The 16,822-nt window shown below is 45.5% G+C and overlaps 1 pseudogene; it reads left to right on the top strand.

The window, feature by feature from the left end:
* The first annotated feature begins 7,545 nt into the window (after window positions 1-7,545).
* LOC106697527 lies at window positions 7,546-15,391 on the top strand (annotated as a pseudogene).
* Window positions 15,392-16,822: the final 1,431 nt, after the last annotated feature.

Raw genomic sequence — 16,822 nt, 5'->3', positions numbered from 1 at the left:
CTTCCAGGAAAGAACCCATGGCCCTGCTGGTGTGTCCATTGGTTAGTAGCATTCCCTTGGCGCACTCAGGTTTGATACTGGTCCAGGGCCACATACTTGGGTTGCAGGTTTCGATCCCTGGCCCCAAGTTAGTATACATGCAGGAGGCAACCCAATTGATGTGTCTCTCTCACCTCTCTCTCTTCTCTCTCTCTGTCTGTCTCCCACCCTCACCCCCCCCCACTCTCTCTAAATATCAATGGGGAAAATATCTTCAGGTGAGGATTGACAACCACAACAAAACAAAAAATAAAGAAAGGAAGAAAGAAAGAAAGAGAGAGAGAGAGAGAGAGAGAGAGAGAGAGAGAAAGAAAGGAAGGAAGGAAGGAAGGAAGGAAGGAAGGAAGGAAGGAAGAAAGAAAGAAAGAAAGAAAGCAAGAAAGGAAGGAAGGAAGGAAGGAAGGAAGGAAGAAAGAAAGAAAGAAAGAAAGAAAAGAAAAGAAAGAAAGAATGGAAGAAAGAAAGAAAGAAAGAAAGAAAGAACACAGGAATGTGTCTGGGACTCAGTGGTGGGAGAAGTTAAGACCCCTCCCCAATCCCCACTATGACACAACCTGGATGAGAGAAGTTTAACCCAAACCAAGTTAAATTCCCCGAATTAAGGAAAATTAAGGTTGTGGTGGAGAATGGATCGTGGACTAGAGGAAAAATAGCAAGATGTGAGAGAAGGGTTTGGTAGGCTGGGAGGCAGCGAGGGAGGGGCACACAGGACCCAAGGAGGTCGATCACAGCAGCTTCCCTGTGCTGTGCTTATCCAAGAAACTGGAGAAGTCTGATTGCCGGAAATGTCCAATTTTTAATATTAAGTTGTTTGTTATCTTGTGCTTTGCTGTATTCCATTTGGCAGCCTCTTGGTGGCCTTTGGGGGAAGTTTAAGAAAGCAGGGCAGGGCAGGGCCTGTAGTAGAAGAAAACTGAGGGCAAGAAGAGCACGTCAGCCAGCAGATGGGGTGGCGAGGGGTGGGGATGATTCCAGAGAGAACAGTGACAAATGGGAGGCTAAACCTTCCAGTATCCTCCAAAAATCTTAGAAGAGAGGATTTCCACAATCGGAGGGAGGGGTAGCACAAGGCATTCCATTAGGGGTATTGAAGTAACAGCTGAACCTTAGCTGGTTTTGCTCAGTGATAGAGTATCAGCTGCAGACTGAAAGGTCCCGGGTTCGATTCTGGTCAAGGGCACTTACCTCCGTTGCAGGCTCAATCCTGCAAATCCTACTTGGGTTGAGTGTGGGAAGCAACCAATTGATGTGCCCCTCTCACATCAATGTTTCTCTCTCTCTCAGTCTCTCCCCCTCCATTCCACTCTCTCTAGAAGGTCAATGGAGCCCTAGCTGGTTTGGCTCAGTGGATAGAGTGTCGGCCTGCGGACTGAAGGGTCTCAGGTTCAATTCCGGTCAAGGGCACATGCCCAGGTTGCAGGTTTGATTCCCAGTAGGGGGCGTGCAGGAGGCAGCCCATCAGTGATTCTCTCATCATTGATGTTTCTATCTCTCTCTCTTCCTCTCCCTTCCTCTCTGAAATCAATAAAAATGTATTTTTAAAAAATCAATGGAAAAATATCCTTTCGTGAGGATTAACAAAAAATTAACAACCAGCAGAGCCCAGAGGCTGAAAAGCCTGAAGATCTCAGGTACTGATATCTCACACCTACCTGTAGCCACAGTCCAAATCCAACGGTACGGCAAAAATAACGAAAATATTTGAAAATAATGTTTTATTACTATAAAAAAGTTTAAGTAATGAGGGCCGTGATTGTTTAACCACTGGGGTGTGTAATCTCAACTTTATAAAATGTATGAAAGCTGGAGTATTTTTAAGTTGATGAAATCATAGCTACATTCCTTATTTTGGATGACTCACAGTTTCTTTACAGAAGCTGAACATTGTTCTTATAGCAGCCAGCACTGGAGTTTCTCTTTGGTTGAAAACTTAGTTATTTTTTGGTCATTTAAGGTGAAGAAGGAGAAGCCCTGGGGCATGGTCTAAAGGAGCCTATAAAACAGATAGTTTTAAATCGTTCCACAAAAAAAGAAAAAGGAGAAGGAAAAGGAATGTGGGAATGGCAATGAGAGAGACAGGGCAGGAAGGAGGAAGTGATGTGGACTGAAGAACTCAGAAGGATGGAAGTGGATAAAAACGGTGCGTTAGTTCATCTGTGGTTGTATCACACAGTATCCCAAAACTTAGTGGCTTAAAAGAAAAAAGGATTATCTCATAGTTTCTGTGGGTCAGGAATCTGGGTGCTGCTTGCTCGGTGCCTCTGGCTCCAGGTCTCTTAGGAGGTTTCTGTCCATGTGTTGGTGGGAGCTCAGGTCTCGGGTGAAAACTCGGTGGTGGAGGGTCTGATTCTGGGCTCACTCACACAGTTGCTGGCAGGATTTCTTAGGGCTACTGGGCTGTGGTGTGTGCCTCTCACAGCAAACAGCAGCTCACTACATGGCTAGCTTTCTTTAGATTCAGCAAGTGAGAGAACGCGCCCAGGACAAAAGCCATAGCCATTCTGTAACCTAATCATGTAAGCGGCATCCATCGCCCCTGCCAAACTCTGTTTGCTAGAAAATGACCAATCACCTTACCCAGCCCACATGGAAGGGGAGGGCATTATACCGGGGCATGAATACCAGGGGGTAGGGATCACTGGGGTTATTTAGAGGCTGTCTACCAATGAGAAATCCTCAGTGGAAGTGTGGCTGGGGGTATTTTAAGAGCAAGAATCATGACGATTGAACTTTCGCTTGTTATAGAGCTGCTGCAGCCTCTGAAACATCAAAACTGACTCTGGCACCCTCCCTCAATTGCTAGAAGATTGACCCAGAAGAGGTGGGGTAGGGTGATGAATAGAGTTGGAAATTACCCCGACTTTGATATTTCGTCGTCTCATTCTGCCATTCCTGTATCCTGAGTCCTTTTAGAGCATCCCACTTTTTGTGCCCATGATTCTATCAGTTTTGTTAGGCCACTGGAATTCTGTAACCAAGCATTAAAAACCGTTAAACATATTATTCATCTTTTTCTAAAACATCTATTCTTTGTGCTAAAGTGATTTTTAAAAGAGCTACAAAAATTGGGTAGTTATTGACAAACCAATAATCAACTCCTAAATAAATTTAGTCTAAAAGCTACTTAATCCTAACAGGAAAGGGAAAACCCCAAATGTACATATAAACATGCATACCTTTTAAAATGTCTAAAACCATTTACTCCTCTATTTAAACAATACTTGTCTTAATTGTATCTTTTTATTTTTATTTATTTTTAATATATTTTTAATGATTTCAGAAAGGGAGAGGGAGAGAGAGATTGAAGCATCAATGATGAGAATCATTGATCAGCTGCTTCCTGCATGCCCCCTACTGGGGATGGAGTCTACAACTCGGCATGTGCCCTTGACTGGAATTGAACCCAGGACCCTTCAGTCCACAGGCTGACACTCTATCCACTGAGCCAAACCAGCTAAGGCTAATTGTGTATTTTTAAAATTCCCTCTGATTTTCAGGGCAAAATTTAAACGATTTTAAATTCAAAAGATGTCATCTCATTCCTGCCTTGTCCCGTGACTTGATTAATTACATTGTTTAATCAGCTAAAACTTATCATCCATCCTAAGAAACCCAGTTTCCATTAGCCTCTATCTTGATCTGTTGTGTCCCAAGGCCACATTACAACAGATTCTTGGTAATCTGAATATCAAAATGCTCCTAGATAACTGGAAGAAAAAAAAAGACAAACCAGCACCGCCAAAGTGGTTCAGTGGTTGAGTGTTGACTTCAACTCCTTGTCAGGCACATGCCCAGGTTGTGGGCTTGATCCCCAGTAGGGGGTCTGCAGAAGGCAGCCGACCAATGATTCTCTCTCATCATTGATGTTTCCATCTCTCTCTCCCGCTCCCTTTCTCTCTGAAATCAATAAATATATATTTTAAAAAACAAAAACACCAGTGAGTAGAATTTCTTGCATCCACCAAACAAGCTCTCCAGGGGGAAAACAGCAAAAAACAAAAACAACAAGAAAGCCACGAGGCTGGAGCTCGATGTTGACATTATCAAAGCACAGTATGGCCTATCCTGCTCCCTGATATTCGGTGATGTTGTCCTCAGGTTTCCAAAGTTCTAAAATAAATTACTATGCGTAAGAAGAGGGGGTTTCAAACACGAGAACCATGGTATGATAGCACATCATAGAATCGCATCCAGCAGAGCGAAGCACAAAGAGGAAAGACAGTAAACCAGCTCCTACTCCCAGCAGTTAGAGGTGACACGCAGTGTGGCCTGCTCACCCTCGCCAGCGACCGTTCGCTCTGAAAGTGGGTTTGGCAGCACACAAAGGCGCTGTTTGCCCTTATCTAAGCCACCTGAACTAGCTCAAGTAACCATGGGTATTGGTTCCCGTCCCTCCTCCAGAGCAGGGGAGCTGAGAACAGACCTGGCCTCTGTTTCAGACGGAAGTCATCCACCCTTTTGTGCAGCCACACGGGGCGGGAGGCCAGCCCCCCTGAGCCTGTGACCAGCCCTCCCCTGGCTCGGCCGTGCGGGGTGCGCTGGAATGTCGGGCAAGGCCCGTGCAGTGAAACGCGTCATTGTGCGGAGCATGTTCCCACGTCCAACGCTCAAAATGTTCAGTTCCCTGGAAAATGTTCCAAAGACGTTTCACTGTATTAGGCTTTGTCTTCTCATCTTTCACAAAGGCCGCCGGCCCTCTGTTCAGAAGGGGCTGGCCTTTCCATGGGCATTTCTGTTGGCCCCGAGCCACGCAAACGAGAGTCACAGTCACGGGGCCACGGAGGAGAAAGGCTGGGGGGCGGGGGGTAACAGCCGCAATGTTTGCCCCCACGGTCACCGTGCAGAAGGACCCTGGAATGAAAATGCGTATCTGTTTGTTTTGAAGATATGGCCCAGGACATTTGTTTGCAGTGATCATTAATAATTGTTTTTGAAAAGTGAAATAATTGACCACATGATAAAGAGTTTGAAATTATTTAATGTCAGAATATAAAGCATAAGCTTGTAGGTTGAAATCTGCGATTTGAATGATTTAAAATACAGATGTCAAACTGTTGAATGTCAGATATGGGCATTATACTTAGAAATGACCAATCACTAATTTTCACAGAAAGAAAATAAAAGAGCTTTCTGATTATTGTAAATTTACAACAACAAAAAAAATGATAGGGATTTCTGCAAAATCACTGTCAAGAAAAATAAAGTAACACCAATTGGTCACACCTGGGTGGATTCTGCCTTCAGTACAGATTAGCTTATTTCTTTTAATTTAAATAAATAAGAAGGCACAACAAGGCCAATTGAGCTTTTGTTTTTCTTTCACTGCACAGAAGTCTAAGTCATCTTTATTGATTTTCTGAAAGCAGCACATTGAGTAGCTTTGAAAATTATTGAGAGAATGTCAGAAAGAAGCTTGAAATGCATAGATGATATCAAGATACTCAGAGACTAATGAAAGGATGGGATGCCAACCAAGAGATTTTAAACACCGTCACTTGTTTAATCCCAAGGTAAGACTTTTAGTCAACTTTTTTTGAAGGTATTCTTTAGAGTGTTCTGATTTTTTATGATTCTTTTGGGAGTATTAGTCACTTGTTCTCATTTTTTTTTTCTATGAGGTCAGGATCTACTTAAAACTTATTTAAAAGCCACACAAAATTTGTGTCTGGAAAATAGGGTTCTACTTCCACGGATATCCCAAATATAGACTGCATTATATCACTGATGGTTAGCTGTCACAGAAGAGATAAAAGTAAATGATAGTGGAGAAGTCTTGGTAGGAAATGGGCACTGAGGTAAAGGCTACTTTTGATTCTTAGAATTAAAAAATTTTAATAAATATAAGGTGATTTTCTTTCCACCTGAGGGTATGTTTAGAGAGAGGAAGGGAAAGAGAGCGAGAGAGACAGAGAGAGAGAGAAACATCAATTGGTTGCATAGGTACACACCAGGCCAGGAATTGAACCCTGGAACCTTTTGGTATACAGGCCGGTGCTTCAACCAATTGAGCCACCCGGCCAGGGTGATCTAAGGTGATCTTTTGATAACACATCAAGTAACTTGGACATTATTTTTAAAATTGCATCTTGCTAAAAGACACTCCTCAGTGTCAGCACAATTCTCTGGCCCTGTATTGCTTTTTTTCTGACCCAGTTGGGGAAGCAGTGAAAGTGAAGTTAATGTGGCATGGATCAAACCTCTCTTATTCTGAGAGCATCTGGATCTCATTCTTCTTACTGGGTAGTATTACCATTGTTCTGCCTTATTTTTTGACTGTTTGTGTGTACGGATAACCCAGCAGGCTTGACAAGTGGGAAGACAGGTGTGACTACCTAACTTTGGTGTTGGCCTGCTGAACTGAGTGGGAGAGGGAAGTGCTAGTATTTTTAATAAATATGTATGAAATACATGGCAGTGTGAGTATTATATTAAAAGGGGGATGGGGAAAAGGGAGTGTGAGTTAGGAGGAAGGATCACTGTCTACAGTAATTGAATCCTCCAGCCTCAGAGAGCCATAAGATTAGATAAATATAAACACTCTTTTATTGCTTAAAATCTTAAAGATACAAAGAGCATTTCTTACAGAAACATAAAAAAAGTGGCCATACAACAGGGTAACAGAGGGTTTTACTAAATGTGGTTTGAATTATGTTCAGATGAATACAAAGGGACATGTTTTCTGGAAGCAGTGTCTAAGATATTTTTTAATTGCTTAAAACAGTTTACGATTTGATATAGGCTTTGTGGGGGAGCTTCATTCTTCTTGCAAATCTAATAGCGCTAGACTGTAAGCTGCTCAAAAGAAAATGCAACATCCCTCCTCTCCCTGTCTCCCCCGCCCCAACCGTGCCTGCTACTTTGTACACAATAGGAGCTAAGAAATACTGTTGCCTGAATTACTAACGCATAACAGTCGAAAGCACTTTCATTACCAAATGAGAGCACTTACACTACCGTTAGTCCCCAAATCTCCTGCTGCTCATTTATGAAATCCTATCCGCCACGAGATGTAACATCTACTTAGAACAATGAAAATAGAGTATCTTTCTTGTAGTCCGTCATTCTCCTTCCGCCGTGGATTTGTTTCCATGATAGCAGACACATTTGCCTTGTTGTCATTGCTCAGGACAGTAAAACGGCCTGGGTTTGTCAGAAGAGATGTGTATCCAGCTGTGTGCCGCAGTACAGTACACGGCGGGCATGCTTATCGCCGCTGCTTCGTGGCCGATTCCTCTCTATTTCATCACTGAGTAATATGTGCTATGAGTGCCATCGGCCCCATTCTTTCCTCTCCTTCATGGGCAGTGCCTGTGCCTGGTGCTTCCAAATCCTTCCTTGCTCCCCCTTTCCAACCGCCGTGCCCCCCAGCTGTCTCCTATCTAGCTCATCCCAGTCTAGGATGCTAAACAAACAAACAAACAAAACAAGTTTCCCTTGCGGCATTTAATTTCCAAATCCCCAAAGCAAAGTGAGAGTGACTCGGATGAAGGGAGATAGACAAAGGAGATGAGGAATCCAGGGGCAGATATTCCGATCAGGTGAGTCTCATGGGGAGAGAGGATGAGGAAGGGGGTGCAGACATGACCGGCACCTCCTTTGTACTTTCTCTGTGAATAACCCTGGGAGGAGCCAGGTACGCAGACAGACTGCAGGCTGAATCTCACAGTGGTGGCCAGTGGCTTAGTGTGCACACTGTTTTGATTGCTTTTCCTTTTCAAATGCCCCGATATTCAAACAGCAGACTTCGTGTACAAATGTAAACATCCAGCTACTCGAAAAGCTGGAAGACCTGGCCTCACCTTCCTGCATGGCAGCGGTTGGCTAGAGCTGAAAGAGCTTCCTGCACCCCACGGTTTAAGGAGACCCTGAAACACACACACACACACACACACACACACACACACACACACACACACCTCTTCCACACAATAACAGATTTATCTGCCCAGATGTCACAGGCTGAGGCTGCCCAGTCGTGCAGGTAAAACAGATTGAACGTGGTGAAAAGTGCTGGATTTAGAACTCAGCACCTCCACTCACTTCGTTACCGTCTAGAGATGAGCCTCGCTCTTCCCTTCTGTAGATGGGGAGGGGGTGCTGCTCTCTGCCCTCACCGGGTTGTCATGGGGATCAAGTGAAATAAGGCAGTCAGGGAAACACAAATACCATATGATTTCACTTATATGTGGAATCTAATGAACTAAATAAACAAGCAAACAAAATGGAAGCAGACTCATAGATACAGAAAACAGACTGACGGCTGTTAGAGGGGAGGAGGTTGAGGGATAGGGTGTCAAAGGTGAAGGGATTAAGCAACAAACAAACAAACAACAACAACAAAACCATCTTATAGACACAGACAACAGTATGGTGATTACCAGAGAGAGGGGGGTGTGGGAGGAGGTAGAAGGGGGTAAAAGGAGGTATAAATGGTGATGGAAGGAGACTTGACTTGGCGTGGTGAACACACAATACAGAATACAGATGATGTATTACAAAATAGTACACCTGAAGCCTATATAATTTTATTAACCAATGTCACCCCAATAAATGTAATAAAATTTTTAAAGTATTTTTCTTTAAAAAATGATTTAACTGAAAGTACTGAGTACCCACTCTGTTGCACGTTTTTGTTGATCATTCCTTTGGGTTGTGTTATCCACTCTGTGAAATCTTTTAAAATACAAATAGGCGTGGGTGTAACGTAGCAATTTAGGTATGCACACCGGCACCTGGGAGAACGCGAAGAGGGCCAAGGCCAGTCAGGGGTCCTGCAGGACCCAGCACCTCACATCCTGGGGCTCCCCTAGCCCACATCTTCCTGCTTCAGGCTGCCTCCAAGGACCTAGTGTGGTTCCTGAAAGTCCAGGGTGTCTTCTGTGTCTGAGTTCCTCTTCACTCCCCACCGTTTAAGCCATTCCGGGGAGATACGGAGCACAGTGCTCCCATTCCTGGGGTCCACTCCCAGCAGACTGAAGCCTTGGGTGACACAGGACAAGCCACAGAGGTTTTCTTTTCCTTCCTCCTTTCCTCCCTTCCTCCCTCCCACCCTTCCTTCCTTCCTTCCTTCCTTCCTTCCTTCCTTCCTTCCTTCCTTCCTTCCATCCTCCCTTCCTTCCTTCCTTCCTTTCCTCCTTCTCTTCAATTAGAAATGAATCTATACTTTAGTAGTTCCTATTCCAGTTTATCATCATTCCAGCTCAACTCTGTCTTTAAAATTCCTATAATAATAATCTTCCCTCTCATGCTCATCCCTCCCCCCAGTGACATGGATGCAGGACACGCAGCCCTGACTCCTAACTATTCCGAGAAGCCAAGATCCTGGGCCCGTGTTCTTACAGGCCCATCTGGCCGCCCCTTCCCCTCTTCCCCCGCAGCACACTCACACTTTCCCTGACACCTCTTGTGCTAACACCTCTCTCCAGGCCATTTCCCTCCCAGAACACGGACGCAGGCTCCCTCCTGTCCCCCCTGCCCTGCTCACAGAAAGCTGCTGGGTCCCACATTCTTTCCTGGAGGGTGGGCAGCTACAGAAGAACATTTCACATGTGATGGAAAACCACAGGAGACTGAAGGTTTGAAAGCCTTGTTTGTAGAGGAGAGAGGCCGCCTGCCTGCCTGCCTCTGCCGTCCAGCTGAGCTGCTGAATCATGGAGCCCGTCTGGCCTCCTTGCTGTAGGGACTGATGTCTGTCAGGGTCTTATTCCCTAGCCCCTCCCACCCTGCCCTCTCCACTCACGTGGAACATGCTTCAAAACGCAATAACCTCTACAGCCTGCACTCTGCTCCCACTGGAATCGGCATTTTTAATCCTTGAAGACGGTATTGAGCAGCAGGCTAAGTCATCTCCGTGTAGCTTATTCCCCTGGCCCAAGGCTTCCACGAGCAACCCTGCCTATCAGAGCGCCGCCCCCAGACAGTGTGAGTTTGCCTGAGAGCACATTGAAAGCCATCAAAAACATTGAGGTCTAGGGTCAAAGCATTTGGGTGCTTTTCTACTTCAGGAGAGATCCTGAGGGTGCCTTAGACCTCCTTAATGAAGGGCACATTCTCAGGAAAGATGGGCAGCATTCAGTTGGAAGGTAAGCAAGCTTGACCCCCTACTGTATGTGTATGGGTGGTGTGGCCTTTGGGACAAATGACAGGACGTGGGGTGCTCTCTCGTGCTCCAACCACCCTACCTGACTCTCTCCTTTTCTCCTCCCTTTTGAGAATTTCCAAATGACGTAGGAAACCAAACCATGTGAGTAAAACACAGCATCCGGAAGCTTTAGCGTTTGTGGTGTCTGCTGCCACAAAGAATGAAAAAAAAAATCTTGAAGGGTGATATTTATATGGTGAGTGTGGATAGCAATTATGTTCTGATCGGGTTCTGAATTTCCAGGTGGATAGTAGAGGAGTGTGTGTGTGTGTGTGTGTGTGTGTGTGTATTGGGGGGGAGTCCTAACCTCCTCCAGCCCCTGCCCCCCAGAACTGCATTTTTCAAGCAAAGAATAAAGGAAGCTTTTTTTTATTCTTTCTTCCTTTCTTTTCTTTCTTTTTTTTTGCAAAGGTTGGCTTCCAGCTCCCATTGTAAATTTATGCCCCTGACACTGAACAATACGTTACTCGTACCTGTGTCAGGCAGGGGAGGAGCGGCTTGTCTCAGCGTAGGCTTCACCAGGCTCACAGTGATAACCAATGTTCCGACACCTCCCCCCTTCCCCATTCCTCATTTCCTTGTTCGCTCCCAGAGGTATGTGTATTTCATTTTAAAGTGCTTAGAGACTACAGCAATATGCGCTATATAAATAATAAATGGAATGCAATCGAATTGGAAAAGTCTTGGACCCCTGATTTTGGCTTACCTCCCAAAACAGACAGACTCAGACATGCGAAAGCTGCTTCTTCCACAGGCCGGGGTTTATTTTTCTCTCCCTTTCTCGGGACTGTCATTTCATATACTTGTGGGGATCCTGGTGTGCCTGTTCGGAGGTTAGGGGAAGTTCACAGCCTTCCATCTCTATTGTTCACGGTGGATGGGCTCAACGTGGAATTTCCCTGCCTACGGGATACAATGAATGAAGTCAGGGAAGGGAGAGCAGGGGGAAAGGGTGGCGTCTAATAGGATGGGATCAAACAAAACCAACAATAAGCAGGTGCTTACTTTGTACCAGGCATTGTGCTTGGGATACAAAGGACATTGAGAAACGAGCTCCATTTCCAAAAGACAGGCGAGGCGCCATGTACAGTTCTCACATGCAGCCAAGTATGATGGATGCTCCGAGGGAGGCGGTGGCCCAGGGGGAGGAGTGCATTTCATTCCAGAAAGGCTTCCTACTTGGGTCTTAGGTCGGATTTTGGAGACGTGAAGGACAAGCATTTGATGGAGAGAATAGAATGAGCGGAGGCATAGAAACAGAAAAGCAACAGTGGGTGTGGGGAACCCATGGCGGTGGCGTAAAGAGGCGGAGCCCAGGTTAAAGAGGAATGAAAGGAAGGCAGTCACTTCAGGAGGTCCTTCCTTCTGGACGCTTCCTAATGGATTCTCACCTGATCGTCCACACAGCCCGGTGAGATGGATACTATCCTTATCCACGTAAGCAAACTGGAGGGTGAAGTATCAGCACAGGCTGGGACTTGAACCCGGGCCTTCTGAGCCTGCGGCCAGTGCTCGGTTACTGCTGTCCATATGCCCTTTCCATGGCCTCAGAGCCAGGACTCAGGGTTTGGGACTTCCTTATGGACAGTAGGAGCCACTGAAGACGCTTTCAGGAGGGGAGAAATACAGCCAGGCCAGAAAAGAGAATCTTCTCCAATACGCTCAATTCCTACGTGTATGAAAGGGCCTCAGAGCAAGGGGTGCAGATGGGGCAGTCGGCAGGCAGGGGCAGTGCTCATTTCCTGACTGCCCTTTTAATGTATCTGGTCTATCTAACAATCTGGTAGAAGATTCTAGATCATTCTCTAATAACCAGAAGTTCATCGAATGTTTAAAATAACCTGATGTGTGCAGCAGCTGAAGTGACTTCCCCGCTCTTTGTTTGGTTTTCAAAGGATGAATTGCATTAAAGGCACCGATTCCAAACTTAGTGCAAATTAAAGTCACTGAAACATCCGGCGCCAGAGCACTCGTGCGAGGCTGGTGATGGAGGAGTTGGGAGAATCATTGGGAAAAGTAATTTGGAATTAGAGACCAAGTCCTACAAATGTTACTTTTTGGAAATTTGGAAACCTGTGTAACCAACATGTTTATTTTCTCATTATGTAATAATAGAAAATAAACAAAAATTGCTGTATTCCCTTAATAAAATATTGCACATTTATTAAAATAGAAGATATCAGCACCAGGTCAGACTATGGAAAATTTATAATGTAATGTTACATGAAAAAAAATTGAGTATATGATTATAGTTTTTTTTAAAAAAATCTGTATATGTATTAGTAACTACAGGAGAAAAATATAAAAAATGGTTATTGTATCGATTTGCACTTTTTTTTTCTTTAAAATTCTGGTCCTCTTGTTTTGACCATTTTCTAAGGGTATTATTTTCTAAATGTCATGGTTGTAGACAGAGGCAATGAGGGTGAAAGGGGACAGGAAACCCATTACCAAGAACAGTAATATCAAACCACAATCGATGCTTTTTACTCTAAGTACTAGCAAAGGAAATACAGTTGTTTGTTTTATCAAACCAGAAATGCTTGGTATTGACTGCAGGGAACACATAGAACTTCTTTTTTAAAATGTACGCTTTGTATCTGTAATCAGGAAAACATCCCCTTTATTTTTTTCAGTTGCAGATGCCTTCATCTGTCTGAATAGGTTTATTAAGGGCAGCCCTGCCTAAAGGCAAAGAAATGGACAAGAATGTTAAAGTCTCTTTTAGAGGCACAATTCTATGACTATCATCCTAGACATTCACAGCTATTACAGAATAAAGAAAATAAATAGCTGTAAAGGAAATAATGGAAGCATGGCTAAAAGTGCTTTCTCTCTGGTTAAAAACATAATTACAGTATGGAGGGAACTATACTTTTCTTAACTGGCACATTATAAAAATGTAATAATATAAGAATAACTGAAATAACAACGAACAATACTTTACAAGGTATTTTCACACCCATTACCTTTGCAGTTTTATATAAAGTACCATATTGGTCCACAAATGACTATAATGCCTTTAATTTGCCTTCCCACTTTAATTATAAGATAATCATTATGATGAAAATACAATAGTTAAAAAAAATCTAAGTGCGGATGTCATTGTGATAGGTACTTTCCAGAATAATACATCTTGAACATAGACCTAATCTGTGAGAGTTTATGTTCTGAAATGGATAGTGTGGATGGAGACATATATCAGAGGACAGACAGCTCAGTAAGATGAAGGAAAAAGAGAGAAAAGACAAAGGCATGACTTGGAGAGAACTGCCAGTAGACACACATGAGTCTCAAATACAATACCGATTCTCATTTCCCTATGCTTTAAAGTTCTGTAAATGGCTGGCGGTTGAGTCTATTCTTTTTTTTTTTTTTTTAATCCTCACCCAAGGGTAGTTTTTTCATTGATTTTAGAGAGAGTGGAAGAGAGAGGGAAAGACAGAGAGAAATATCGATGTGAGAGAAACACACTGCCTCCTACATGTGTCCCATACAGGGTCCGGGGAGGAGCCTGCAACTAAGGTATGTGCCGTTGACAGGAATCAAACCTGGGAGCCTCCAGTCTGTGGGCTGATTGCTCTATCCACTGAGCCAAACCGGCTAGGGTTGGTTGAGATTATTCTTTGTCTCACAGACCCCAGAAAACAAGTTTCCCTGGTTCTACGTCCTAAAACATGAATGTGAATTTAAGAATAATAAAATATAGGGTCAAATATTTTTAACATAGGGTAGAAGTTGATAAGAGCTGATTTTAAAATGCAGATGAGTTTTGTGAACAAACATTGGGGGGTGGACAATGTCTGAGCAGGGAGGGGAGGCCATCACTGGGTTAAATAAGGACACATAGCGGACTGGCTTCCCAGAGATGGGCAGGGGGCGGACGTGGTGGGTTCTTCCCCCTGAGTATACAGATGCTGTGTGTCTGGCGCTAGAAGCTGACCTCAGAGATTCTTTGGGGTGAGAGAAAGCACCGAGAGCACGCATGAGAGTGTTCTCCAGTCATGCGGAGGCCCAGTGCAGATCCGAGGGGAGGCAGAGGGGCCCCCCGGTGCCCAGCCACAGCACAGTGGATCCTGCCATAGGTGGGCTGTGCAGACTCCTGCCAGACCTGACCGTTGAGCTCAGGGCACCCACCAGGTCTGGGTGGGCCAAGTTAATATCCGGGAGGAATCACGTATGTTCTGAAGTTGCCATGAGAGGGACCAAGGCAGATTTCTAATTTTACCAGCCAGGCCAGAGAAGGGAATGAACTCGGGAGGGGGAACTCTAGTGAGGAGTCCAATGACCAGGATGGGACCCAAAAGGACACCAACTCAGAGGCCGTATGGGGGGAGTAGGGCACTGCTTCCCAGTCAGTCCCACATGGAGACTCACACTGATTCCCATTGGGGATCTTCGTCCTTGCTGCCCACGTCAGAACTAGAGCGCAGCTGAGCCTCCAGTGGTGTCAGGGGACCAGCACCCAGCAAGTGAAATCCACTCTCAGAGGAGCTGGAACCCGAAGCCCAACGATCGGGCCTGGGGGCTAAGTAGGAAGGAATCTCATTCTCCCAGACATTGGAAGAGACCTAAGAGTAATGGTGTTTAAAGGGGAAATAGCGGGCGGAGGTGGCATAGAATAGGAAGATAAAGCATCTTCAGGCTTTTTCGGCTTTCAGCTCAGAAGAGGCTGAGGTGCAATTTTCTTCCGTCGTCCAGAATCCGGGTTCATCCGAAACCACCTGCCTCGAAGTCCTATACCTGAAGGGGACTGGTGGGGGAGTGGGTGCCACGTCTGCCCTGGCCCCCAAGATCGGCCCCCTGGGCCTGTCTCCAAAAAAAGGCTGGTGATGACGTTGCTAAAGCAACTGGTGACTGAAAGGGTCCGAAGATTACAGTGAAACTGACCCTTCAGAACAGACAGGCCCAGCTGGAGGCAGTGCCTTCTGCCTCTGCCCTGATCACCAAAGCCCTCAAAGGACCGCCAAGAGACAGAATGAAGCAAAACAAAACAAAACGAAACACGAAGCACAGTGGGAATATCACGCTTGATGAGGTTGTCAGCATTGCCCGACAGATGCGGCACCGACCTTCAGCTAGAGAACTCCCTGGAAGCATTAAAGCGATGCTGGGACTGCCCAGTCTGTGGGCTGCAATGTTGATGGCCGCCACCCTCATGACATCATAGATGGCATCAACAGTGGTGCAGTGGAATGCCCAGCTAGTTAAGCACTACAAAGGAAAATGTTGCAATTGAAGATCATTTAACGATAAAAAGGGGGGGGCATAATCTGAATAGTTGTATCTAGAAGGAGCTGCTACCACGTGAGCATCTGAGGGTCTCTGGAAGCGCAGAGAGGTGGCCCTGCAGTCACCCTGGGATTCAGTCCTGTGCAAAGAAACCAGCAGCATCACCTCTCCCCACGACATTCCTAACCACAGGCAAATGCCACTCCCAAGGCCCTTTCATAGAGTCGTATCTAGTGTATATCCAAATACACTGACTGTGCTGGAGAAGTGGTGGGGAAAGGAATACAACCAGACAACATTAGGAAAAAGCCAGGGCCCTGAACTTGGGTCTCTGCTGGGCGAATCTCACCACTCCTCGTGCCCTCAGCTGTGGGAGCTGGCCCCGGGCCTGTGTGTGTCTCCCTGCGTCCTCGGAACCTCCAGGCCTGACACCCTGAGGCCTCACTACTTCCCCAAACACAGACACCTGCCTCACCCTGAGCCTGGGGACGCTGCTGCCCTGGGTGGTATCCGGGGACACTTGCTGGTGAGGAGCCGGGAGAGATGTGATACAGGGTCCTTCATGAATCCTTTGACTCAAATGATGGGCTTGTAAGAGAAATGAGCATTCTAGAGCTCACACAGCAGCAGCATTGTGGACACGGAGGGCAGCTTCTGGAAGAATGCAAATGTCTTCTCACTGATGCCACGGGGCCGGGCAGGGTTGAGTGAGGTTGCCAACATCAGCAGCTGGAAATAATGGTGGTACAGAGGCGTCAGTGGCAGAGAACCGGAGTGAGGGTGGGAGACACAGCACACATCTGCAGGAATGAGTGGCAGGTGCAGGCCAGGTGTGTGTGGAGAGAGCTGGACCACGGTGGAACCTCACTGGCCGCCATGAGGAGACAGGACCACCCAGAGATCCTTCCAGAGGCTCGGTGATTCCACTGCAAGGAACTGAAAACCAGAGGCTGCTTTTTATTATCTTTGAAACGATCGAGTTATGACTTGGTTGTCCCCGGCCAGTCTGCGATGGCCTAGAAAGCATGGGTTCCATGGATTTGAAACTAAAATAATTGACTTTTGTTGCCACATTAAAGTAATTTAATTTGTTTAATATTTTCCCTTATTAATAAGCCACTATTTTAAAATACCTATTCCATACTCATCATTATGATAGGATAGGGGGTTTACCCATATATAAAAGACTTCACTATCCCCCTTTTTCAGGCAAGGAAATCGACACTCAGAAAGATTAAGTGAGACTCAAACCCAGGTCTGGTGCCTGGGTCTCAAACCCAGGTCTTCCCACCATTCCCCCACCCTTTTACTTTTACTGTGTACAGCGTGATGTCTCAACTGACTGTCTGGACTGGTCTTGAAAATTGCTCTTGCTACGGGTCCATTTCTCTCTAGTTCATTCACACTGAT

Source organism: Myotis lucifugus, unplaced genomic scaffold (genome assembly GCF_000147115.1).
Source record: "Myotis lucifugus unplaced genomic scaffold, Myoluc2.0 scaffold_1, whole genome shotgun sequence".
Taxonomy (NCBI): domain Eukaryota; kingdom Metazoa; phylum Chordata; class Mammalia; order Chiroptera; family Vespertilionidae; genus Myotis; species Myotis lucifugus.
Note: the sequence above shows the minus strand (reverse complement) of the source record. Positions and strands in the feature narration are given on the sequence as shown.